This window comes from Dasypus novemcinctus, chromosome 11 (assembly GCF_030445035.2).
Source record: "Dasypus novemcinctus isolate mDasNov1 chromosome 11, mDasNov1.1.hap2, whole genome shotgun sequence".
Lineage (NCBI taxonomy): Eukaryota > Metazoa > Chordata > Mammalia > Cingulata > Dasypodidae > Dasypus > Dasypus novemcinctus.
Window position 1 is genome coordinate 106,716,711 of NC_080683.1, and position 25,261 is coordinate 106,741,971.

Sequence of the window (25,261 nt, forward strand, 5' to 3'; positions counted from 1 at the left end):
GAACTATTCTGCATGGGAAATTTATCCTCCTCCATTTGTTTAAAATGTTCAATAATTCATTCATATCAGGATGGATTACCAAGATCTGGGTGCTAGCTGTGCTCCTTGTTACTGAGTTATCCCTACTGCCAGGAACTCTCAGATGACAGAACAGGTAAATACATGTGTATACACTAACCTGTGCATATACATTATATATATATATATATACATATACTCAAAATGATTTGCATCTATATTATGCTAAACACGAGTTCATATTGATGTCTCCAAATCTAACCATTACCACATGGATCATGCTAGCCTCCTCCCATTACTTAGATGTAATTTTGCCTTTAGTTTTACATTCTTCATTAATTTCCAAAATTATTTAGGTTAGCACCACCCTCTGTCACCTTCAGTGAGTTTGTTTCATATGTTAGTAATACAGTGATAATTACTTTGTAGATTATTTTGTCACATTCTGTATCCCATCTGGGGATTCTCTCACCTCTTAAATAAATACATATTTTTAAATCTGTCCACATTAAAGTGCACTTTTTGAACTGTAAAGTTCTATGGGTTTTGATAAATACACAGTGCCATACATCCATATGTATTAATTTCCTGTGGCTCCTGTAAAAGAAATTACTATAAACCTTTTGGCTAAAACAACAAGTTTTTTCTCTCACAGCTCTGGAGGCTAGAAGCCTGAAATCTGGCAAGGCTACTCTTGGGGGACATTCCTGGACTTGTTGCCACATCACTCTCATCTTCGTTTCCATCTTCCAATCACTACCTCCTCTACAAGTTTCTGTCTTCTCTTTTTTTGTTTATCTTATTTCCTTTCACCACTTTTTATGACACGTGATGCTATTTAGTGCCCACTCAGATAATCCTAGTCAATCTTATATCCTTAACGTAATAACACATCCGACCATTTGAGATAAGAGTCACTCTTTTTCTTTATTAGGTTACATTCACAGGTTCTGGGGGAGTAGGATGTGGATGTAATCTTTTGGGGAGCCACCACTTAACCTACTACACCACCATTAGAGTATCATACAGAATAGTTTCATTGTCCTAAAAAAAATCCTCCCTGCTTTACCTGTTCAAACCTCCCCCAAACCAACCCCTGAAATCACCAGTCTCTTTAATATCTCTATAGTTGTGCCTTTTCCAGAGTGCCATATAACTGAACACATGCAGTATGTAGCCTTTCAGACTGGCTTTTTTCACTTAGCAATATGTATTTAAGATTCACCCATGTACATGTGTGTCTTAGTAGCTCATTCATTCTTACTGCTAAATGGTTTTCCATATACGGATATACCACAATTTGTTTATCACCTACTGAAGGGACATCTTTCTTGTTTCCAGCTTTTGGTGATTATGGATAAACCTTCCCATGCAAGTTCTTGGGTTTTGTGTGGAAAGAAGTTTTTTAATCAGTTGGTAAACACCTAGGTGAAAAATTGCTGGGTCATATGGTAAGACTACATTTAACTCTGTAGGAAAATGCCAAACTGTCTTCCAAAATGGCCATGTCATTTTGCATTCTCACCAACAATGAATGAGAAGTCCACATCCTAGCCGACAATTGGAATTATTGGCAGTTTAAATTTTATCCAGTGTAAGAAAGGGGTAATGGTATTTCATTTTTCTTTGCATTTCCCTAATGAAAACTGATATTGAGCATATTATTATGTTTATGCCATCTGTAGATTTTCTCTTATGAGGTACCTGTTCTGAACTTTTGCCCATTTTTAAATTGGGTTATTTTCTTATTGTTGAATTTTAAGTTTTCTTTGTATATTTTAGGTACATGACCTTTATCAGATATGTTATTTGCAAATATTTTAGAAGGCTTTTTTCATTCTCTTAACAGTGTTCTTTGCACAGGAGCTTTTAATAAATTCCAACTGAATCATTTTTTCTTTTTGCTCTTTCATGGAATATGTTTTTAGTGTTTTATCTGACAATTCATCATCAAACACAAGGTCATATACATTTCCTTGCAGAGATTCTTTTAGAAATTTCATATCTTGAATTTTACATTTAGGTCTGTGATCCACTTTGAGTTAAATCTTATGTAAACTCTGTGTCTAAGTTCATTTTTTGCATATGGATGTCCAACTCTTCCAGCACCATTTGTTGAAAAATGACCCTTTCCCCATTAAACTGTCTTTGTCAAAAAGCAGTTGAGAATACTTGTATGGGTCTATTTCTCCAACTATCCTATGCTTTCTTTGATTACAATGGCTTAATAGTAATTCTAGATTTCAGTAATGGAAGACTTCCAACTATGTTTTTCTTGAGTACTTTGTTAGCTATTCTAGTTTTTTTCCGCTTTCCAAATATGCATTTAGAATCAGTTTCTTGATATCCACAAAACAGCTTGCTGGGATTTTGAATGGGATGTTGCTGAATCTATAAAAAAGGAACTAGCATTTTAGCAAAATTGAGTCTTCCAATCCATGAACACAAATGTCTTTCCATTTATTTAGATTTTTCATGATTTTGGAGTTTTCTAAATACTAATCTTATATATGTTTTGTTAAATTTCTCTCTAAGCATTTCATTGTTTAAGGGGTGCTAATGTAAATGGTCTTTTTCTTTTTTTATTTCAAATTCTTATGTTCAATGTTGGTATACAGGTGAATTGCATTTTTATATTGTGTGATCATTTTATACTCATTTATTCATTCCAGGAGTTCATTTCATAGATTCCTTGAGATTTGATTTTCTACATAAATAATCATATAATCTGTGAATAATCTAGACACACTTTTTTCTTTTTCATAACTTATTGCACTAGCTAGGATTTCCAGTATGATGCTAAATAGGGCTGGTGAGAGAGGACAGGCTTGCCTTATTCGCAATCTTCAGGGGAGGACTTTATTTTTATAAATGTTCATAGTAATCAGTCAAACTGGCAAACGAAGCTCAGGCAAATACCTTTGGATCATGTTCTTGTCATGGGAAAGATTTCTTTTCCTTATTATCACCAGCCAGCACATTATATAATTGGCTCGTACATTATTCCCTGTCTCACCCTGATAGGATATAAGGTCTTTGTTTTGTTCACTGATGTGTCTCAAGCACCTTGAAACAGTTCCTGGCACAGTAGACACTCAATAAATATGTGTAGAATGAGTAAACCTGTTGGGTTGTAGTATTAATTATGGCCTCAGTGTTTACTGCAAATGTGTGTACTTAATTAACTTTTAGTACCTATGAATGTGTCAAGTAAATTAAAATGTTACCACTAGAAAATTTCTGAAGGAATTTGATGATGGATGAGTCAAGATTGTAAAGGATCAATATAATAAGTAACAAATGATAACTGGGCAAAGTGATATATTTCCATAAATGTAGATAATATTGACAACAGCATGAAAGCTTTGAATATACCCCAAATTTTCACTCTAATCCAAAGGATTCTCTAACATGGGGAATTTTTTAAAAAGTATTACTTGTACCTGGGTTCACTCTTTCCAGCAAAAAACAAGTGTCTGAGATCTCAGTGTGTAAAATGCTATGAAAATCTGCAAAATTATTTTATGGTTACATAATGTTACAACATAATCATGAAATAAAATATGAGGAGCCTAAATAAAACATGCCAAGTTTGTTTTTGCTTATACTCAATATTGCAATGTTATTAAAAAATATATTTATCTAACATTAAATGTGCACTTAATTTCAATAACAATACTGATAAAAAGAGCTGCAATTTATTGATTACTTACTATCTGCCAAACTCTAGCAGGTGTTTTAGCTCTTTAAACCTCTCAACATAAGAATATGCAATATGACTACAATTATACTATTTACCTGACTAGGGATCTAAGAGACACAGACAGGTTTACTAAATTTTGCAAGGCCACACAGAAAAGCCTCTTCTGAGGGTTCTAAGGCAGTGGTAGGAAAAACAACAGTGGCAGCTGTATAAAAAGCTGGCGTATGTTCAAGAAGCTATGATATGCTGCACTGAAAAGTGTTTACTGTTTAGTAAGTGCATTTTTCAAAATAATTTGAGCAAATACCCTACAACTTGTCCCTCTTGTTCCTGTAAAGTCTTTAAATTACAGCAGTGCCTTTTAAAATTTCTAGTTACAAACCAAATTTCACTTTAGGTCAATCTGCTAGTGGACTATTTCATAAGGGGTAAAGAAATACTTTTTAATATTTTTGCTTTCGAAAAAACTCTATTAGATAAATATCCCAACTAAAATCTGGATGTAATGGTTTGGCTTCCTTATGACTGAGGATTTTATTTAACTGAATAAGCTCATTTTCTTGATGCAGGTTTACAATGTTACCTGCAGGAAAAATGTCTTTGATGAAACCAAAACTTGCAGTTTAGACTCAACATGCAAAATAAGCTAAATATTACCATTTTCTAAATCTGATGAAAAATATGACTGAGCACAGCAAGGACACATTTAATACTAGTCTAAAATGGTACCTACAATATATTAGTTTACTCCACTCAAATTGAAGTCTTCCTAGTAAGCACTGTGAGCAGCAGTTAAATTCTCTGTGATTCAGCATTAAAATAACAATTTCCAATGATTCCTCTTCCAAGCTTCTGGATCAGTTTAATTGGAGATTATCCTGGGATTTCAAAATGAACTCTTAAAATATATTTTTCTTCAATTACATGAACTATCTACAGATGGAGGATTTTCCTGACACCCAAAAACCATACCGAATGCATAAATCAACTGATTGGCTTTTAAGGACATTCTATAACCTTGTGAAATAAATGTATAATTACAGAAGTATTGGTTGGGCTTTCACACTGATTTAATTAAAAAATGATTTTCAATGCTAAAGAAGTTTGAAAACCAGTGACATATTAAATGAAGACGGAAAACCTTCCTTCAGCTTGGAGAATCCTCTTTTCTTTTTCCCAGTCTACCAAAACCACATTCATCCTTTACAGAGAAATCTCCTTCTCAATGGACATGGGTGCAGCCAGCCCTTCCTTCCCCTCCCCTTCCTTCCCCTCCCCATCCCTTCACACATTGCTCTTTGCACGGCACCATTTTAAGACTTCCTGGTAAAGATGCTATCAAAGATGCCAAGAATGCTCATTCTGAAATGCAAGATTAAATGGGACTACAGATTTCATCAGGAAATATTTCCACTAATTGCATATACTGTTTATTTGACTCATGATTTGTAAAGCCAGAGATCTGGACTTACTTTGAGTCTTCTTTCTTGCCTTGAAAACTGTACAATTTGCCTTAACTTAATTTACCTTTCAACTTGATGTAATCTTTATCTGTTTAAGTTGGCTTGTGACTTTGCCTATACCTATTTATTTCTTTTAATTGTGATGATTCAACACCAATGTCCAGTATTTCCCCAAATAATTTTTCATATGCCTCAGAGAAAGTCATCTGATCATTGCTATTCAAGTTATTAATACTCACAAATATTACTTGTGTGTGGTGCACGCTGGTGTACTTGGCTTGTATAAATAAAAACATATCTTGCCTTATTACACTGTAATTTCCATATGGAAGCACCACACACTATACATAAAGTCCTACTGCTACAATGTATACTGCTAGATTTTTTAAAATTAGATCACTAATTAGCTTTGATCACCAGGAATTAAGTATTCACCTAAATTAAGTTGCTGCTCTCAGGTTCTTCTGTTTCTCTGTGAATTACATTCATACAAGGGGCAATTTGCATACTATCTTAAACAGAGAAACTACTGGATAAATGCTTGCTAAACTGAACTGAAAAGAATAATAAATGCCATCACTTTGCTGAGATACAGGAGACAAGGCAAAGTGAGGTGATCTATCACTGTTAACAAAAACAGAGTACACACATAGAGAGAAAAAAAACATAATGACATATGCAACACATTTACAAGTTGAATATCATTACCTTCAGAACATTATCAAACAGCCAGTATTTAGAAAAAAATTAAGGTAGTGCATTTTATTAGGCATGTCCCTACGCCCATTTTCTCTATACTTTATTGCCATTTCATGGCTAGATATGTCACCATGTCTGTTGAGAACATTAATCTTGCTTAGATGCAAAGAAAAAAAGTGCCATCCAAGGAGAGCAATGAAGCATTTCTCCATATCTTTTATATTTAAAGGCTTTCTGAGTGTCATCAGATAATGTCACATTCAGACAATCATCTTGCCAGTTCTGAATGCACAACTTTGCTCCGAATGCTTAGCAAGAAGATAGAAGAATACAGTAAGAATTATGATATGGTATATTTCCTCCAAGTCGTAGAATGTTTTCAGATGACAGTAATGCAGAAATTAAATGATTGCTTAGGTCAAAAGATTAAGGCAACTTGCAGTGGGATATAATTTGTTCTAATTATTCATATTATAATTTTTCTGTCTTGTAAATTTAAATTTAATATCCTCACATAGTTGGAATCGCAAATCTATTTTTGCATACATTACATTTCTTCCAAGGATGTGCTCTCAATAATAAATCTTGAAATGTACAGATCAACTGGCCTTTATTTAAAGCAAGAACACTAGTCACACTTGTTTGCCAGGATGTCCATGAAAGTAATAATACATGTGCCGTGTCCCATCACAAGGAATGGGACCACCAACCGCTGAGTAACACAGCTAAATACCTAGGAACCTTTTTCACTTCACCCTCCATATCCCGCCATCACAAAGTAGTATCAATGTTTCCTTCTATGTTTTTGAATCGCTGCAATTTCCCTAACACTGTGATCCAGGATAGTGAGATACAAATAGGTATTTATGGTGTAAAGAGGTTTTACTAAGGAAAGGCTGAGTTAAGTAAATTAAACAAGGTTATTTATCATAAGACTTACTGAGGCCTTGACTATGCATATTTTCATGGCAACCCCACAAGGCACATTTAAAAAATTTTCATTTGGCAATTTCATTCAATACCTGGGGACTATTTGACCAAATAATGAACTACTTTTCACAAACAAAAGTATAGTAATTTGTTTTTAAGTTTTTATTTTGAAATACTTTCAAACTTATGGATAGCTACAAAAGTAATATAAACCACAACAGAGAACTACAACACACCCTTATTCCCCCAGGCATCCAGGTCACCAACTTTAAATATTTTGCCATAATAGCTGTATCATTCAATCTACATATCTGTCTATAAAGCCATCTATTTACCTATTTATTAATCCATTTTCTGAACATTTGCACTTGAACTATTAATACTGTCATGCACACTTCCAAAAAACAATGATATTCACTTATTCATGACCTAAGTGTAGTTTTTGAGTTCGAGAATTTTAACATTGATATAAAGCTGACAGCCTATACCCTTTTTCATATGTCCCGATAATGTACTTTGAACCTTTTTCCCTCACTTCCTAGATTCCTTCCAGAATCATATACATTGATGTCTCTTTAGCTGTGCTTTCATTTTTGTTAAATTGTGGAAGTATATATACAACATAAACTTTCTCATCTTAACCTCTCCCAAGCAGGATTAATTCAGTAGGATGAATCACATTCACAATGGTGCAATACCCTAGCACCATCCATTACTAGAACTTCCCCGTCTTCCCAAACAGAAAGCCTACACCAATTACATATCAACGCCTTATTTCCTCTGTCCCTTGCCCCAGAAAAATGTACTCTAATTTCTGTCTCAGTGAGCTTGCATATTCTCAAGTATTTCCTTTATGGTTCCCATACTTAAACTTAGCATCCAGAAGCTATAACAATCTCATTTGCTTCGATGCCAACTTAACTTAAATAGCCTATACAAATTACATTCCTATACTGCTCCAAGCCCCACCTTTATGTAGTTCTTGTCGCAAATTGTATGCCTATACATTATGAGTTCAGAATAACTGATTTATCATTACTTGTTATGTATCCGCCTTTTAGATTGTGTAGGAAATGAAGGTGTAGTTACAAACCAAAAATACAATAATACTGTCATTATACCCATGTCATTATTCTCATGGGAGATCTTTTTTTCTTCACGTGGCTTTGATCCATTGCCTATCGTCCTTTCTTTTCAAACTGCAGAACTCTCTTTAGGTTCTCTTATAAGGCCAGTACTGGTCATGAACGTCCTCAGATTCTGTTTATCTGATAATGTCTGAATTTCTCCCTCTTTTTTTTTTTTAATGCTTCAAGAATTTTTCAATTAAGTAAAAAGTTCTTCACAAAAGTCCATCTGTTTATAACTCCTAAATCCATTTTAAGAATTCCATGAAGACTTTACCAGTCCAGGTATATTTAACAAGCCAGAATCTCCATATTGGTATACATGGTTCTTCCGTAATTGATATGAAGGTCACAGACCTAGAAAGTTGTAGAGGACTTTGGCATATAATTCCCCAGTTTACTCTTAGAGAAGACACAAAGGAGATGTATACTGTTCGAATTTAACCATACTTTTTCTTTTGATGTTAGTATTTCTTACCCTATATTTTCTATGAAGGTAAATAAAATCCTTTGATAAATTTTTGTTCCCAGTTCCTCACAGAAATGCAACATTCTGATTTCAGAGGTTCCCCCCAGATATTTTCAAGGTAACTGGCTTACAACAATACTGACTTTCACCAAATATGATAAAACTGACTACCAGTCTATTTTACTTACAGCCAATTGATATAAGCATATTTGGTAAAAAGGTTTTCCAAACTGATAATTATCACATACTTGAACAGGAATTGCACCATCAAGTTGATAAGCAAAACAAATTCCACAATCCACAGTGAAATTAGAATTTTCCAGGCTAGCATAAGCTGGAAAATCAATTTCTAAAATATCTTTCAAGTTTTGGAATAGACTGTTTTCTGGATTCTACAAATGTATGTTTCTGTGTCACTAAATTCCCAGGTGTTTTACCACATGATCAGCTCCAAGAAAGCATCATTCAGGAAGTAGAAGGGGATGCTTGGTGGTCTACCTCTATACTTATTAAGACATTATTCCCTAATGCAATTCTGTGTGCTGCTGCCCTCCATGAAAGTTTTTCTGGCTCAGGTATCCAAGTCTTCTAGTCAATTTCATCCATAACATTCCAGAATGCCTTCAGTGATTCTAAGGCTGCCAAAACCTAACTTAAGGAGACTGTAGTGTCCAAGAAACAGAAAACGGAACAATAAAATCCACAAACCAATCTGGTGCTTCTGCAGGTACTTTGTTTTCAACTTGAGTGATGAGATTGCTCTTTACCAGAAGCGTAATCAGTTTTTAACTTTGATACCGAAGCAAGAACCCATATACAACTCTAAGCTGAAATGAATCCTTTATACACTGTTTTCTCTCGGTTTTGGGGGAGAAACAGAGGGCACTGGCATAACAAGCTCATTTCTGTCACTGCCACAGATTGCAGTCTGCAAGCCCCTGGGAGGTTAGCGGAAGCTCTCTACCTCAGTTTTGAAAGACAGTTTTGCTAGATATAGAATTCTTCGTTGCCAGATTTTTGCTTTCAGCATTTTAAATGTTATCCCACTGCCTCCATGGTTTCCAGTGAGATATAGGCACTTAATCTTATTGAGGCTCCATCTTTCTTGTAGCTTTCAGAATTATCTCTTTATCTTTGGCATTCAACAGTTTGGTTATAATATGCTACCATATGAGTCTATTTGGGTTTACCTTGTTTGGAGTTTGTTGAACATATTGGATGTGTATATTCATAACTTTTGCTGAATTTGGGAAGCTTTCTGCCATTGTTTCATTGAATATCCTCTCTTTGCTCCTTTTTCTCTTTGTTCTTCTGGGATTCCCACAATGTGTATATTGGTATGTTTGCCGATGTCACACAGATTTCTCAAGCTCTGTTCACTTTTCTTCATTTTTTTTTCTTCTCTCTGCTCCTTAGGTTGTGTAATTTTAATGGATTTATCCTTAAGTCCACTACTTCCTTCTTCTGCCAGCTCCAATCTGCTATTGAAAACCCCAGTAGAGTTTTTAATTTCTGTTACTGTGGTCTTCAGTTCAGTTTTGGCCCTTTTCAAAAGTTCCATGTCTGGTTTGATATTTTCTTTTAGGATCTTTTTTTTTATTTTTTACAGTCTCTGGTATGTCCCCAGTCTGCTTTTCCTCACTGGTAACCACCAATGAGGCTTTCTTCTTTTCCTTTGCCTGGACCATCACTCTGGTTTTTTTTGTTTTTGTTTTTATGTTTTGTAATCTTCCATTGAAACCTGAATATTTTGATATTTTAAGCTATTATTGCTAGAATTTATACATAGAGGCTATTTTTTTTAAGATTATATGCAGTTAGTGCTATGACAGGGCTTTCCTTTAATGTAAGGAGGTAACAAAATAAAGAAAGGAAGGAAGGGAGGGAGGGAGGGAGAGAGGAAGGAAAGGAAGAAAAGACTTTTCCCAGTATTTGCAGAAAAACTATGAGAATGCTCTCCTTCAGGGCTTACCAATACAATGAGTTGAGAGAATGCTCCAGACCAAACTGTAGGGGCCATCTTATATATCTTCCTTTGGGCATGTGTGCAGACCTGGGAGTTCCCATGTTTACAGAGATATAAATGTACCCTCTTCCCTAGGAAACAGTTTCCTCATGGGACCTGGCCACTGTGCTTTATGTCCTACACTGAGGAATCCCCGCTCCAGACAGTTATGACTTGACTGCACTCACACATCATTCTGTAGGAGAGCTCTGTGAACTGCTTTCCACAGACAGGGCAAGTTCTGGGAAGGGAAGACTATGAGGCGTTCCTGGTTCAGTCTCTCAGGCTGCATGAGAAGGAGTGGGTCAGACATATATGTTCCCAGTGCGTACACAAGGGTAACCCTGGTCCCACAGAAACCAGGACGGAGAACCTCTCCTCAAATTTAGATACCCAAGACTCTTTGGAAACAGATACCTTACAGAAAAAGGACATTGGGGATTGTAGCTCATGGGTTGAGTGCACCTGCTTCCCATGTACGAGGTCCCAGGTTCAATCCCCAGTACCTCCTGAAAACAAAAACAAAAGCAAAAACAAAACGGAAAAGAATAAGGACATGTGATGTAAAACACATTCCCATGAATAAATAACTGAATTAAATTTTAAGGAACTGGCTTGAAATCTGCACAATTTTGCAGTATTTCTTCTACTCCAGAATTATATGAAACTTGGTGGTACTTGAGCCAGCAATGTTGGCCTTGCAGCTTAAAATTTCCACCCATTCAAATCCCTCATGGAATTGTTAATGCCAACTTTTTGTTCATCTTCCCAAACACCTTGTGCACATTTTTTTTTTCTCTGTCTTCCCTTTTAAGGGAGGAAAATTGAGGGGAAGCTGGTAACTGAAAAGAAAAATCAATTCCCGAAGAAGCAGTTAAAAGCATAACTGAAATAATATACTACAGATTGTGCAGGGGCAGAGCTTTGAGCATTCAATTCATGCCATGCTTTTTGTCAAAGTCATAAGTAGATAAAGCAGCAATTGTGACTCTGGCAACCTTCCAAATCTTAGCTATGTGTTGCTTGAAAAACTACTTCTCCAGTGGTAAAGCATGGGTGACCCAGTGTGGGCTGAGCAAAAGATGCAGGATCTAATAAGTCTACATGAGCCACACCCAGTGAGGGAGACCCAACACGAACGCCTGAGTCTCCATCAACTTGTGGAGTGGACAGCCAGTGCGCATTTGTACACAGGTAGCCTACTGACTATTCAACAGTGAAATGTGTTCTTTTTTTCTTCCAAGGCATCTCAGCATACGATATCAACCTATCACTGCAACGTTGGCTGAAACTCATCTGGTGCCCCTCAGCCAGAAGTAAAACTAGAACACCTGTAGAACAAAATGCTCTTCTTCAAGTAAAGGAGAGTTGTAAGAGAGTGCTTTTTAAAAATGATGCTGAGTTTTAAAAGGGGGGAATCCTGAAACAACCATCCCCCAGTTTATAAGAAAGCATGCTTAACTATTCAGGGATTTTCACTGTATTTACTAATAATGCCAATTTAGAGGCAACTAATGCTGGATAATGTTTTATAATGTGATTTAAAAGTTGCAAATAGTTTCATTAGTGTTGATTTTTTTCATTCTGATCTCTTCCCTAACAGAAAATATACCGCCTAATAGCTTGTATGTAAAATATTTAAATAAATTAGCCTTGTTGACGCACATAAATTATGCCTTCAAAGGTCAAAACCATTTTTCAGACAAATGATTATAGACCACTGTACTATAAAAAACCCCACCTCTGTAATTGAAGCAATGGCATAAAATGCACACTAAAAATACTGTGTTAAGATAAAAGGCCAAGTATAAAAATAGTTACAGACCGCATTTTTAAACAAGAATTTGTGTTACCTGTTTTAGTCCTCCCACTGATTCCCACTTCAACCATTTGAAACTTACACTGGACAACAATAATAAGATTGGCTTTTCCCATAAATTTGTCCTTACCACACGGATGACACCACTACCATGCAGACAAAACAGAAGTGGCATTAACTAAATTTCCGGCACACCTCATTTTCATTTACTATACACATATCATACTGACTCCATCCTCCCTAAGGATTTTTCCACTACACACAAAATTAACTCTACATATGCCACTACAAGTCAAATGGAGAAAATGGCGAACAGCTCTGGGCATAGCAAGCCAGCATTCCTGCAATTTACTGTATAGCTTTGACACCATCTGCCACCATCCCTCAGCCATGTTTTAAGACCCGGGTGTCTTCGTCTTCCATTGCCATAAGGGAGAAACTCTCCACAGACAGACACCTGAAAGTTGCTAATAATGACATTATGATTTTACTTACAAAACAAAATGGAACTGACATATTTCTAACAAGGGGTCATTAGTCAAACCCTCAATCTTAAGGAGGGAAGAGTATGCTGAAAATTGTAGCTGTGGGTATTAATATAGAAACGATTAATTCTATTTAAAATTAAATGATGAAAAAAATGAACATTTACAATTTGAGCATATAATTTAGTTTGATTTTCCTTATGTATTAGTCTGCCAAAGGGGTGTTGATGCATAGTGCCAGAAATCTATTGGCTTTTTAAAAGGGTATTTATTTGGGGTAAAAGCTTATAGTTACCAGGCCTGAAAAAGTCCAACTCAAGGTTGCTTTCTCACCAGTCAGTTGCCCTGTGTTGAAGCAAGATGGTCACTGATCTCTGCCTGGTTTCTCCTACCTTGGCTTCCTCTTCATCTTAAGGCACTGCGGGCCCAGCTACCTGATCTCAGCTGCAGGCTGGCATAGGGCTTGTCTCTCAGGACTTCCTATATCAGTTGCTAGCATAGGGCTGTTTCTCTCCTGGTTTCTCACTGCTCAGCTGCTCTAGTCTTATCACAAGGTTAGCTGCAAACTATCAGGAGACTGGCTTATCAGGCAAACAGCTCACCTTTCTTCCCGGGCCCTCAGGATCAAGCATGACAGGGCCCTCTCTCTTCCCATGTCTTCTTGAGTAAGTGTCCATTTATTTCAGCCCACCAAGAGGGCGGGGACTCAACCTGAGTCACACCTTACTGAAGTGGTGGAATCAAAGCCCTAATCTTTTAATCAAAGACATCTCAACTGAATCTGATGCAATCAAAGGTATCATATTCAGAGGAATAGATTAGTTTACAAACATAATCTTCCTCTTTTTGGGATTCATAAATAACCTCAAACTGCCACAGCTTGCCTTATACAAAATTCAGAATACAGGGAACCTTGGTATTTCTCATTTTCATGGAAAAAATGTTAAAAACAAATACACAGACATTTTATATTTCATTCTTCAATTTGAAACATCCTTATGAAGTGATTAATTTTGACTTTATGTTCCTATGATTGATGAGCAAAATTACATCTAAGCTATGATTTTTTAACTTATTTTAGAGGATAAAATTAGGCAAGACTTTTTATTTTGAAGAAACACTTTCCAAACTGTCAACATTCAAATTGGATCTTTTAATTAGTATGTTGTTAAATAGGAAAGACATAAGTAAGCATAAAGCAATATTACTTTCATAACTATCTGTCTGAAAGGACAATTAAAGAAAAAAATTTCAAAGTAAAAAATAATACACTGATGCTGTGGGGGCTCAAGTATGTATGAAAACCCTACTCCTATATTGTCCCAGAATTGCTCCTGTTTCAAACATTCTAGACTTTTATACCTATAAATAAATAGAATGTTAGAAAATTCCAAATAACTTGACCCAAACTGACAAAAATGGTTCCAAAAATAATATTATTGCAATACCAAGTAACAAAAATAATCCCAAGAGAGTAAAGTATATTTGTGGGGATGGATAAATTTTCATTTCCAAATTCATCTTTATGCAAACATGTAAGCATGTTTACAGCTTCTCTTGGGGACGGTGAACCTTAAGAATTATTCCTGAGCTCTAACTGCTCCTTGGCGGATCTCATCTTTCTCAGAGCCCATGCTTTTGTTTGTTTGTTTTTTGTTTTAATTCTACTGAGAATATGAACATGATATTTCAAAGTGGTATGGCATAGCATTTTCAACACTATCTGCGACCCTTGCATTGCAAGTGTTGTATTCTTCATTACTTAAATTTCAGAAAATTTTCATTGTCACCACCTTTTTTTTCCCATTCATTAGTCTGAGATGAGACAAGGTCTAACCACAATTGGCATGTTCACAAAGCATGTACAATGTCCTTTGCTCTCTCACTCATGGAGCTGCTGTTGGAAGCTCTCTTGAAAGGTTGGAGGGCAGGGTGATGGAGAGGACTGGAGCCAGAGCTGTGGTGCTCTTTTGCCATTGTGCAGGGTCCACTTTGGCTCAGAGCCTCCAATCCCATCTGAGTATAACAGTTGCTGGGTCTTATATTTTGCTGCTCCTACAAGAAAGTTCTGCTGACTTTTTGCTCATTAACACATTCATGTGAACCTTGGAGTTTAGGCTATAAAGTGAGCCAGTTTAGGACGTGAGCCTCGAGTGGTGTGATGCCAATCTAACCCTGCTGCACGGTCGTACACTTTCAAAGTAGACGCTCTTTGAAGTGCCTTTTGGTGGGGTCATGGTGGGGACTGCTCCATTCCTTTTCTTTTAGGATCAAAGACTTCTGTGCCAGCTATGCATCTAGCCTATCCCTGCATCGTCTGAGGCTCTCGGCACTGCTAATTTCAAATGCCATAGATTTGTTATAGTAGAACCAAGTTGATACGGTATGCTCCAGCTTTGCTCCTGAGTGTTAAAACCCTATAAGGAAGTTCGCTATTGTTAGAAAAAAAAAAAAAAGAATAGCACATTATATAGTTTTGAGTGGTCATCAGATACACCAATAAATATGATATTAGAAAACTGGAAATAGAACATCTGAGAAAAAGCATTACACCTAGAGATAAGGTTGTTCCCTGGGCAGCACCATCTATAAAATGCATCTTCTAAGTTCCTGATAACTGGGATCAAATGTGTAAGGGAAGAGCCCAAATTACTTAGTAACATGGCATTCTCAGGCTCTTACATATGATGCAAGTAAGTTGCATGAAGTTGCACTGAAGGTTTCTTTTTTGTTGTTTTCTGTTTTTGTTTTTAATTCCTGCTTAACAGAAATGACTTATGCTGCCTTTGTATATGAAGGTAAATTTGACTTGTTATCAAGTTCTTGGCTCATTACTCTTCTTAAAAGCCCTGGAGATGATCTCCCATTATATTTAGGTATATACAGTAGAGTAATTCTGCCATATTTTCAAGGAGTCCCCACATTATTTTTTCTGTTTATGTAATTTTAGACAAGGTTGGAGGTATCTTGGGGTGGCTGACTATCAGTCTATGTTTTCCATATTGGTAATTCTAATGTTTTCTAGATCTTATTGTCATTTTAGTTGAAAATTTAGGAAGAAGGTTGTGCCCGGAGCTATTAGCCAAACATCATTTGAAAAGAGAATTCTCAAAATCTCTTAACAGTAACAAGCAGTTATTTACTGAACCCAAATAGCACCTTTGATATTCTTAAAAGCAAAGGAAAGGCCACAATCTAATGAAGAACAGGCAAAGTAATTATACTAAATATTCCCACAGCTAAAATAAATAAGAATGCAAAATTTAGTGGATCATATAAAGAAGAGATTCTACATCTCTTATGAATTATTTCAAAGAATACCAAGTATTAAGAAAGAAAACAAATGTATATCTTCCCATTAAAGTATTGTCTCCCACCTTAGGCATTTTCCTGCCCATCTGAAATATAAACATCTGCCACATATTTGTAAAGCCACAGTTATCTGATTTACAAAATGTATAGCTCTGTAAAAATAAAGGCTCATTATTATCAAGAGATGTGTATCTGGACTTGTGCCAGACACTTTCCTTAAAACAGCTAATATATACACAATGGAAATAATCTATATACTCTTCCTTTTTAGATATTAAGAAATATAACTAGATGTTGAAGATGTACTTTCACTATAAATCCCACAGAGAAGCCAGAATAATTTTATCTTGCCTAGTAAGGATTGTTTTTAGACTGACCTCAAAAGTACATAAAGTAGTTATGCAAACCATATTATGGAATTACCTGTTCTACTCATTTTCTTTTTGGTTCTTTTCTGCCTTTCATTAGGAAACAATAGGTGTGCAATGTTGCGATGTGGGAACAGATTCCTAAACAGTTATCAACAAGTATGGGAAAGTCTCAAATAATCACATTTATTTATATCACAATTCCAAAATTTCGTTTCTTATTTAAATAGGTTCAGTGCTTCTTCTACCTCTTAAAGATTCCTGTCCAACTGACTGATCCCCTATTTCCTCTTAAAATCTCCTTGATGTTTCCACCATCTTGATTATTTTGAAACACTAGTTCTGAATTTTCTCACCTCTCATCCTTCAATTAAGTTGTTACCCTCATTTTGCTTCATTTTCTTTTGCTTTGCTTTTCAGTGTATTTTTTTCACTGAAACAATGGTTTTCCACCCATCATTTGGGACTCCAGGAACCAGACATCCTATCCTTGGAGCATTAGCAATCCTAAGCCTTTGAGATTGTCTGTTTAGTCTTCAGAGTGGCACCATAATGGGAAATATACTTGGGAAAATTTAATGGATATATTCTATAATCACTTGAGTGTTTTCTCTGCAGATAATGCTCCTTGTGGCAATGAAGTGAAAAATACAAAAGAAATGGCAAAGCTCCTGTCTCCCCAAGAGACTTTAATCAAATGGAATATGGGTCAGCAATAAACACACATGTGTAAGTTTATTGCAGGGATGTGGTAGGGGGGCAATAGGAATGAAGAAAAGTAGTTCTATGGGAGTTTAGACTCTGGTCAGAGTACAATGGGAGGTAAAATTAGACAAAGACAGCCACATCATGTAGAATTTTGAACTTCCAAGTACTCATTTTTAGATAAAGAATTTGGACACCCTATAAGCAAGAATAGCCTCTGCAGGTTTTGAGCTGAGGAATCAAGTATGTTAAAAAGCAGTGTAAGAAAGAGATAAATCTGATGGTGTCTAAAACAGTTTTTTTAATTTCCTCCTAAGAAATACTAGAAAAAGATAGATAGGTCCAGAAGCAGCTGCCAAGTCCAAATGTGAAATGATGAGAACTCAGTAGCTTTGTAACTATCTTAGACATTTTCAGAATAAAATATGACCAAAACCAAACAAACAAAAAATAAGACATGTTATTAACACATAAGATGGGACATTTCACTACAGTTTAAAGGGCTCCTCTGGTTTTATTTACTAAAGGTACCCTATGGAGATCATCATAGTTAGGAAATAGGTTTTAACACAAACAAAGAAATGTGAACTTTGAGAAGAGTCTTTGAATGATTTAGGTTCCTTTTAATTATAAAGTTAATGCAATGAACTTCTTTTTTCCTTTCTCCCTGCCTCTCTCATTCTTTCTAACACTGATCCTAATATATACACATATCTATACCCAGGTTGTCCTTCCCAAGTTTCTCCTGAGTAGTCTGGACTTCTGAATCAAAAGAAACAAGCTCTGGGTAAGAGACATAGGATACTGAAGAGTTACTGAGAATCAGTTCTGCTCTAGTTCTCCAGATAAACTGTCAGATATCAATAGCTTGCTTTTAATTCTATATTTTAGGATACCATTGATTTACTTTTATTTTTCTGGCATCAATTTTTAATCCAAATAAACAGGCATTGGGTGCTTAAAAGTAAAATTAAGAGAAGAGGAAACAGGGTGCTAACAAATGCTGTGCTAACTCCTTGTCTTCTCAGAAAGTATCATCCCATCCCCTTCCCTGCGCTGGAGGAAGCCATCACCTTCTTTTTGGTATAAAATGTAACCGTACACTTGTCTTGCATCTAGATGCTCATGTAGCAACACTGCTCACTTGCTCCTCAACACTGACATTATATAGTATACCTGGGAAACTCGATGTAAACAAGTAGCATTAATAAAGCTAAAACACATTGTTCCACACCAATTTAAAGAATTACACCAAAGATAAAGCATCACTTACAGTCAGATCGACATAAAGAAAAGGAATCCTCCAAGAGCAAAAGCACTATCAGAAGGACAGAGATCTGAGCAAACCTAAGGTATAGCTTTTTGACTATCTAATAGTTTAATTGACAATTCAATTGTTTTGAATTGCTAGAAATGGATTAATTCAGTTATCTGGCAAAAATACTATATGTGTATTTCTTTTGATTATTAAATTGCTCCATTTCATCTTAGCCTTAGGTCTGTAACACTTTGCCCTCTTTTGTGTAGGGTAAATTTTAATCTGCTCAACCCTAACTTCATATAGAAGTCTGTAGAAAAAACATATCAATGTTTTTTTTCTGGTTTTACTTTCAATTTTATATGATAAGACTGTTCATTTTAAAAAAGTGATCATATATATAAAATTTACATAATTTAAAAACTTGCTCCTTCTCTCTTCCATCTAAGCATCAAATTCTTTCTAAAAATCAATAACCACCTCGTATCCCTTAAACTCAAAAAATACTTACATACATTAATTTATGTGTACATATACTTAAGTTAATATTAATATCTGCTTGTGTATTTACATACATATATATGTACACACACACAAACACACCATATAGTTATAATACAGCCATTTTAAATGATAATCCATGAACTTGCTTTCTATTCTCTAGTTATCACCCCTGGGGCAGAGAGAAGAACTAGTTCAGAACATTGGCTCAACAAGCAACACAAATGCATTCATTTTTACTTTAAAATTCAAATTGAAAAGCCTGCAGAGCAGCTGATAAGCTGTCTAGTAGAGTATAAAGTCTACCAGAGACCTTAAGATCTGGCACAGATGGATTATGTGTAATGAAGTAAAAGGAATAAATATCACCTAAGGTGAACAAATCCATCACAACTCTCACCCAGGCAAGCCAAACAAAGCACCAAGTACACTGGAATTTATGAATATAAATACTACAAAGATTATACGTATTGCTTCCACAGACATGTGTCTTCCAAATGCAAATCTATTTCTTACAAATAATAGAAAAGGAATTTTTAAAACATTATTTTCATAGAAAAGTGAAGTAGACTCAAGAAAATTAGAATATGTGCAGAAAAATAAGAATGCAAGTAAATCTTAGTTTTCAACAAGTCTAATTATAATAAGGTGTGAATGCTATTCTATTCATATACTCCTTCATCATGTAAGTATCCTCCCATCACATGTAAAATTGCATTTTTCATATATAGCAAAGTTTTAATATATTTTATGCCATAGCCAAGTAGACAATTTGGTACATTGTATTTTAATTTAACTTCAAATTATTATAATATAATGATTCAAGATATTTATGTTTTTTAACCTAAAATAGTTATTTCTCAAATATTCTTCAAAACCCATCCATATTATAGAAATTAGAATATTCAGGATTGGTTTTCCAAAGCTGATTTATTTTGAATTTCATTATACTGTTCCCTGTCCCATTCCCCCTTTACTGCTTCACTTTCCACTATAAACAAACAGTTGAATTGATGGAAACAGCAAGAGATTGACATTGAGCTACATGGTAGCACTAGAAAATAATACATAACTCAGAATTTCCCTTTCCTTTCTTCTAGGCTTCTATTCATCCTTACATGGTCTCTTCAAAATGGGCTCACCTCTCTGCAGACACAAAAATGGAAGGGATCTATGCATTCACTTAGGAAGAACATTTGACGAAAACTTATGATTTTTAAAAAAATATTTGATTTGAAACATTAAAGATCATCATTATACATAGACCTTTTTGTTTCTACTAGTGACTGATTACAGCTAAAACACAGTTCTGTAATGCCATTTTCAACTGCATAAGTCTGAAAATGAGGATCTTAGTGTTTTAGCATATTATAATGATTGTGACCTTCTTCCCACCTCCACCAATACCAATAGATATGTCACTTCCAAAACACTAATTTGGGCATGGCTTTCATTGATTTACTGCTCTGATCTTTGAGCTCATGCCCTCTTATGTTCATTTCAGGAATTCCTGGACCACCCTGGGACTTCCAGTCCATTGCTCCAAGAATCTTTTCACTAGCCATCATCCCTTTACATCCTCAATTCCCTCTAAACTGAGCTTAGATTCAAAGTGTATTAGTACACCATATCCTTTCAAAAGCTCTCAATTGTTTTGTTTCTCCACTTTCCTGAAGAAATCCCAACTCCCAGCTGAATCCTATTCTCCACTTACTCTCCTCTTGTAAATGAGTCACTGAAAGTGGATGTAGAAAACATACATAAACTTGATGAATGTTTTCACATGAAATTTTTTACCACAAACCAGAGGTGGATCTTGATAGGAGTGCTAAACTCAGAAGGAGAGCACCAGCCAATGCAGAGTCAATCTGCAAACACTATGAAAGTCTTTTTTTTCCCCCTGCAGATGGTTTGTTAGCTCCAGGTATGTAAGGAAATCTGTAATATCACTGTCTAGAAACAAACTTAAGAAACAAAGCTCATACACTAATACCACAGTGTACACTTCAAAATATTAAAATCTACAGTATGCAACAAAGGAGTAACAAGATAAACAAAGAAATAGGAAAATGGCTCATCCAAAGTAGCAAGATAAAACTCCAGAAACATCAACAAAGAAGACCAGACTCTGAATATGTCAGACAAATATTAAAACAATAATCCTCAATATGTCAAGGATATAAAGGAAACATGAAGAAAGAAAGATAACAGAAAAATGATGAATTAACAATACAAGAATCTTCATTACAGGTGTAAATTTTAAAAAGGAACCAAGAAGAAATACTGGACTTGGAAAGCAATAACGATCCAAATAAAAAATTCTGAGAAGGTTTCAGTAGTAGATTGGAGATGGCCAAAAAAACAATCAGTGAAGTCAGAGATAAGATAATTGAAAAGCATTCAGGCTGAGGAGCAGAAGGACAAAATAAGGAAAAAAGTGAACACGCCCTAAGAGAACTGTGGGACATCATCAAGCATATCAATATACGTATCATGGGCACCCCAGAAAGAGAAGAAAGAAAGGATGGGGCAGAAGGAATATTCAAAGAAATGATAGTGGAAAACTTCCCAAATTTACTGAAAGGCATGAATATGCACATTCAAAAAACCCAAAGAACCCCAAACAGGATAAACTTGAAGAGGACCACACTCAGGCACACAGCAGTCAAACTGCCCAATGACAAGGACAAGGTGAGTGTTCTGAAAGAAACAAGAGAAAAGCAACATGTTATGCACCAGGGAGCACCAATAAGATTTAAGTATCAATTTTTCATCAGAAACCAAGGAAGCAAGAATGCATGGGGATGAAATATTTAAAATGCTGAAAGATGACAATTATCAATCAAGAATTTATATCCAGCAATATTGTCCTTCAATAATGAGTGATTTATGACATTCCCAAATAAGCAAAAGCTAAGAGAGGTCATCACCATTTGACCTGACCTTCAATAAATGTTAAAGAGAGTTCTTCAGACTGAAAGAAAAGGAGGCAAGACATTAAAAAAAAAGTGGCATAAAAAAATAAAGACCCCCCAGTAAATAAAGCCATATAGGTAATTTAAATGCCAATACTATTGTACTGTATTTTTTGGTATAATTCCATGTCTTACTTCTTACAGGTTCTAAATGCAAGTGCATAAAAAGTAGTGATACAGTTATGGTTTTGGACATAAAAAATAAAGATAACATTTTAAACAAACGTAACAAAAATGTTGGGAGGATGGAGGGGCATAGGAACAATGTTTGTATATGTTGTTGAAGTTAAGTGGCTATCAAATCAAATGTAATTTTTATAGATTTAGGATGTTAATTTAAGCCCTATGGTAACCACAAAGAATATATCTGAAAAACATACACAGAAGGAAATGAGAAAGGACTCAGTATGATACATTACAAAAAATTTTTAAAAATATGAGAATAGGCATTAATAGAAAAATTGAGGGACCAAAAAGGGATAAGAATTACAAAGACCAAATAACAAATGTCAGAAAATGTTATGCATTATCAATAGTTACTTTAAATGTAAAAGGATTAAATTCTCCAGTCAAAATACAGAGATATGCATTACAGATAAAAAAGAACAACCCAAATATCTATTTATGAGAGATACAACTTAAATTCAAAGACAGTAGGTTAAAAATGAAAGGGTGGGAAAAATATATTCAATGCAAATGGTAGTAACCAAAAGAGAGCTGGGTTAACTATACTATATTAGATAAAATAGAATTCCAGTCAATGACTGTTATGAGAGACAAGGGATACTATTTAGTGAACAATAGTAAACAAGAAGATAGACATTTATAAATATATTTGCACCAGTAGCAGACCCTCAAGATATAGGAAGTAAATACTGACAGATTTGAAGAAGGAAATACATAGTATTATATGTAGGACACTTCAAACACTACTTTCAGTAATGGACAGAAGAGCTAGACAGAATATCAATGAAGAAATAGAAGACTTGAACAAAACTATGAACCAAATGGACCTAAAAGACATATACAGAACACTTTACCCAATGACAGCAGAATACACATTCTTCTCTAATGCACATAGGTCATTCTCCAGCATACACTATTCATTAGGTCATAAACCCAGTCTCAATAAATTTTAACTTATTGAAATCATATGATGTTTATTTGTGAACTCAAAGTAATGAAGTTGAAAATCAGTAAAATAAGGAAAATTAGAAAATTCACAAATATTTGGAAATAAAACACTGCACTCTTAAATAACCAATGTGTCAAAGAAAAAAATCACAAAGAGAAGTTAGGAAATATCTTGAGGCATATGCAAATCAAAATATAGCATACCAAAACTTAAAGAATGTGGAAAAGACAATCCCAAAAGGAAAACTAATGGCTCTATCTACTTACATTTAAAAAAAGAAAAAGATCTCTAATCAGAGACCTAACCTCACAAATGGAGATTCAGAAAAAGAAGAGAAATCTAAATCCAAGTGAGCAGAAGGAAGAAAATAAGAAATATTAGAGCAGAGATATAAGAAATGCAGAACAACAACAACAAAAACAATAAAGAATAATGGAACCAAACTTGGTAATTTGAAACATCAATAAAATTGATGAAACTTTAGTGAGACTGAAAAGGAAAAAAGAGAAAGGACACAAATAACTAAAATAAGAAATGTAAGGAGGAACATTATTATTGACTTCACAGAAATAAAAAGGATTATAAGGCGATACCATAAATAGCCATACACAACAAATTAAATAACCTAGATGAAATGAACAAATTCCAAGAAACATACAAACTACCCACACTGACTCAAGAAATTGAAGATATCAACATTTCTGAAACAAGTAAAGAGATTGAATCAGTCATATAAAATCTCTGAAGAGAGAAAAACATAGGACCAGATGGCTTCATAGGTGAGTTTTACCAAACATTCCAACAAGAATTAATACCAATCCTGATCAAAGTGCTCCCAAAATTTGTAAAGGAGGGAATTTTTCACTCATTGTATGGGGCCAACATCACCCTAATACAAAAGCCATATAAACATACCACAAGAAAAGAAAATTACAGACTGATATCTCATATGAATATTGATGAAAAAATGCTCATCAAAATGCTAGCCAAATAGACCCAATAGCATAGTATATATTAAACAGCATATATTTAAAAACTATATACCCATGATCAAGTGACATTTATCCTAAGTGTGTAAGGGTGCTTCAGCCAAAGAAAATCAATTAACATAATATACCACATTAACGGAACGAAGGAAAACAACCAAATGATCATCTTAATTGATGCAGAAAATGCATTTGGCAAAATCCAGCAAAACTTCTTCATAAAAAAAAAAACAACACATGGAAATCTAAGAATAGACAGAATATCTCTCAACAAGATAAAGGGTATATAAAAACCCACAGCTAAAATCATACTCAATAATGAAAGACTGAAAGCTTTCCCTCTAAGATCAGTAACAAGACAAGCAATCCCACTGTCATCACTGCTATTCAGCATTGTACTACAAGTTCCAGCCAGAGCCATTAGACAAGAAAAAATATTTAAAAGACATTCAAACTTGAAAGGAAGAAGTAAAACTCTTTACTCTTTCCAGATGACATGATCCTATATATAGAAAGTCCTAAAAAATTCACAAGAAAGCTACTAGAACTAATAAATGAAATTCAGCAAATGGCAGGTTACAAGATCAACATAGAAAAATCAGTAGTGTTTCATTACCCAAGTAATAATGATCTGAAGAGGAAATCAAGAAAACAATTCTATTTAGAATAGCAACAAAAAGAATCAGACATCTAGGAATAATTTTAACCATGGATGTAAAGGTCTTATATGTGGAAAACTATAAAACATTGCTTAAAAAAAAAAAAAAAAGACCCAAATAAATGGAAGAAATTCTGTGTACATGGATTGGAAGGCTAAATATTCCTAAGATGTTAATTCTGCCCACTGCAGTTTACATATGCAATGCCATCCCGATCAAAATTCTAACAGTCCTATGCAGAAGTAGAAAAGCAAATCATCAAATTTATATGGAAGCCAAAGGGGCCCAAATAGCCAAAAACATCATGAGAAAAGACAAAGTCAGAGGACTCATACATTCAAATCTTAAAATTTATTATAACATTGTATGCTTTACTAACAGCTATTTTTTTTTAATTAAAAGTTTGATGAGGATGTGGAGAAATAGGAACATTCATTCATTGTTTGTTGGCAATGTATAATGATGTAGGCACTGTGAAAACAGTTTGGTAGTTCTACAGAATATTAAATATAGAATTACCATAAGATCTGGGAATCCCACTTCTAGGCATATACCCAAAAGAATTGAAAGCAAGCACTCAAACAAATTTTTGCACACTGAAGTTCATAGAGGCATTATTCATAATTGTCCAAAGATGGAAGCAA

General features: G+C 34.8%; 1 protein-coding gene and 1 pseudogene across 7 annotated transcripts in view; both read right to left on the reverse strand.

Annotated features, from left to right (window-relative positions):
- The window catches only part of PTPRK (protein tyrosine phosphatase receptor type K), a 575,029-nt gene that overhangs the window by 182,380 nt on the left and 367,388 nt on the right, over nucleotides 1–25,261 (reverse strand). The window lies entirely within an intron of this gene.
- LOC139440069 (E3 ubiquitin-protein ligase FANCL pseudogene) lies at nucleotides 274–10,097 on the reverse strand (annotated as a pseudogene).